Source organism: Quercus suber, unplaced genomic scaffold, assembly GCF_002906115.3.
Source record: "Quercus suber isolate HL8 unplaced genomic scaffold, Cork oak 2.0 scaffold_944, whole genome shotgun sequence".
Taxonomy (NCBI): domain Eukaryota; kingdom Viridiplantae; phylum Streptophyta; class Magnoliopsida; order Fagales; family Fagaceae; genus Quercus; species Quercus suber.
The window spans coordinates 147573-151116 of NW_027070365.1; positions in this window are offsets into that span (position 1 = coordinate 147573).

Here is a 3544-nt window from a genome sequence, read left to right on the forward strand (position 1 = left end):
TAATGAGTAAGATTAAGTAATATCTTGTACTTAACACTCGTATCACTCTTTTTGATGGGAATGACTAAAAAATCCTAAGAGAAAAGCATAAATAACCATCTCACCACTGTTGCCGACCAATCATGAAATGACATCTGTATGCTTCGGCATAGCAAAAATCCAATGTCAATGACATTTGTGTGCTTTAGCATAGCAAAATTGGAATGTCAAATATCATTGGGTATTTCTTTTCTATCACTTGTATGCCCACGCATGATATGCTTATTAAAAAAAAAATATACAAAGAAAAATAAAAAGCAAAAGGATCAAAATGCTTTAAATATGATTGCAAGCATGTATTCTAGGAGATGTGGGAGTTATAGGATATACCTTAAAGGTGATAGTCCCCATCAAACATTTATGATTGTGTGTGAGTTAAAGTGATTCTCTCATATCTCAAATCGTCATAACTAGTTGACACTCATGCAGTCTTGCGATGTTTTTCACACACAACATGCAATATTCTTTGCAATTATTGATACATGTGCAAGTACAATGTGATTTGGCCATCATAAAGTTTACATATGTTTACGTATGCTCACTAAACTGTCTTTACTTGTTTTTAAAATAAAAAATTGGTTAGACTTGTTTAGTGTGTGTGTGTGTGTTTTTGGGATCATGTGCTTAAAACTATTGTTGAGAGATGTTTTTAAGAGTTTAATATGCTGATTGGATCATTGGTTGAGTTGCATGCTTGATTGCATTCATGTCTATGTTTTTCACTTCTCGAAAAACTATTTTTAAAAGCTAGCTCAACAGCTCCTTGATACCTCCTCGACACCTGGCTATTTGTCAAGCTTCTGAAGTTTTTTCTTATCGCAATCTCGATAACTTCTTGACACCTAGTGGATCGATCAAGAAAGTTCTTGACCTCTCGATAGCTTCTCGATAGTTAGGACAATCGATCGAGCTTCCTTTAGCCTTTTGTTGATCTGTCCCTCCACAAATTCTCAACAGCTTCATCTGTCGACGTTTAAAATCTCGACACCTCCCTCAACACATGGCTCGACACCTCTATCTGTCGAGATTTACTGACCTTTTATATAAAGGTTTAGAGCGATTTCACTCTCACTTTTCTTGATCTCTCTCTCAACAGATCTGACTTCTCACCTCCCAAATCACTATTTCTCACTCCAAATCTTCTTCCCAAGTGATTTTCGAGATTTTTCAAGTCTTCTCTTCACTTAGTAAGCTTCTAATCTTTCATTCATCATGCATTTCATGTTTTGAAACCTAAGTTTTAGGGTTTTTCAAAATTGATAAGTTACTGTTGAATTTTTGGGATGGGTTTTCGCTTAAATGAGTTTAAAAACTTCATGCATTGCATTTCATGTGCATTATAACTGTGTTTTCATGCATTTAGTTATGTGTTATACATGTTGAACAGTTTGTGTGCTGGTAGGATTGGATTGGGCTAAGCCCATGATGCAATTTCCTTTACATGTCACATGTTTATGCATTTTCCATGCATACGTAATCTCTTTTCAATATAGTTGTTATATTTGAACTATTTTGGAGCTTTTCTAATTGTCTCTCTCTCTCTCTCCCTCTCTTTCTGTTTACGTTAGTAGTGTCTATAGTACCTAAACGTAAGTTTGCTCCGTCCCAGAACCCTCTTCGTTCAGGGGCATCCACTTCATCTAATCCTACTCCATCACATATTCAGTTCCATGATGAGGATGCCCGTAAGGCCTTCTTGGAGAACTTTTCTCGACGAGACATTCATTCTGAATGCCAAGTCATTCTGGCAGACTTCGCCAACATTGACCTTCCCAATGTCATTCACAATCAAGGATAGGAGTCATTGTGCAACGTCTAGGTCACCTGTCCTTCCATGCTTATACAGGAGTTTTACTCCAATATGCATGGAATCAATCATTTAGTACCTTACTTCTTCACTCGCGTTCGAGGTACGCGCTTTCCTGTCATACCGCAACTTATTGCAAATGTGCTTCGGGTTCCTAGGGTAGAGTTTCCTGACTATCCTAGTTGTGAGCGTCTATAGACTATGTCCAAGGATGAGCTCATGTCTACTTTTTGCGAGGGCCCTTCTAATTGGGGTGATCGTTAGTTTGCACCATGTAAGCCATTTGCTAAAGGTCCTAGATTCTTGAATATGGTGATGACTTTTGTTTTACACCCACTCTCTCACTATAACTCTATCACAGAGTCTCGTGCTCGGTTTTTGTTGTCCCTCCTTGAGCATCTTACTATAGACTTCCATTCTCATTTTATTCTTTCCATTATAGATGTTCATCAGGATTTGGCGTCCCGTGATAAGCTTATCTTTCCTTCTGCTATCACGAGAATTTTACGTCATTTTTCCGGTGTCCGACCATTTCACTCATATTTGTGCCATAGACGCCGCTATCGTTAAACGTAGCGAGGCGTAGTTTAGGTCAAGGCAATCGGATTCAGCAGCTCCTCCATCCCAATCAGCTCTATCCACATCTGTTCCCTCCTCTTCTACGAGCGATGTGTCACTCAGAGACATCATGGCGGCAGGCGAGCATGGGTGGTTTCGTTTTTGAGGCCTCTCCTCCACCTCCTCTAGTGGCTTTTGATTCTAAGTCTGAGGATGATGATGATGATGGTGATGACGATGATGCTTCTGATGATGATGATGAAGATGTTAGCTCTACCGATGAGATGTCTACTTGACACTCTACCCTTTGTCACTCGTGACAAAAAGGGGGAATAGTTTTGGGTTATATGAGAGTAGTCATTCTTAGGGAGGGAGTTATTATAGGACATTTTGTTAGGGGAAGTGTTGATATGAGGGATGTAGTGAGGATGTTATGTATCTTATTCTTTTCTCTACTTTAGATACATTTATTCTTGTATATTGGGTCTTGTGACCATTTTTGACATACATTGTACTTATTTTCTTTATATATTGATGTATGTTTCTTTCACCTACCCTTACATGTGTTGTTTCTTTTCTCTCTTTATGCACATGCTTCTTATTACTTGTATGCGATCTATTATTTCTGTTTCACACAAAGATGTCTCGATGAGTTTTGTTGAAAGTGTTTCAAAAATATAGGTTGTCAAAGTCTACTTGCCATAAACTCTATTCTTACAAAGTTTTTCAAAAGTTTGTGTTAGGATAGATTTTATTATATTTAACAAGTGAATATGAGTTGAGTGATTTATGACTTCTCTCATATGCTCATTTGTTTATTGCGGTTTTGTCACAGATTACCAAATGGGGAGATTAGTAGGACATATGTATTTCACTTGTTAAGAACATATGTCATTCTTTTATGTAATTGGTTAATCATTTGACAAAACGCACTTTACTTGTAATTAGGTAGATTTAGGTGTTTTTAATACTTCATGAAACAAGGTTTCGAGATCAAGTGTTAAAGTCATTCAAGTTTGTCCAAGAAACAAGCTGAATATTGCAAATACATTAAAGCTCAACAGCTGGCTCGACAGCTACATCTATCAAGCTTAAGAAAGCTGTCTTAGCTCATGTGCTCGACACTTGCTCGATAGCTCC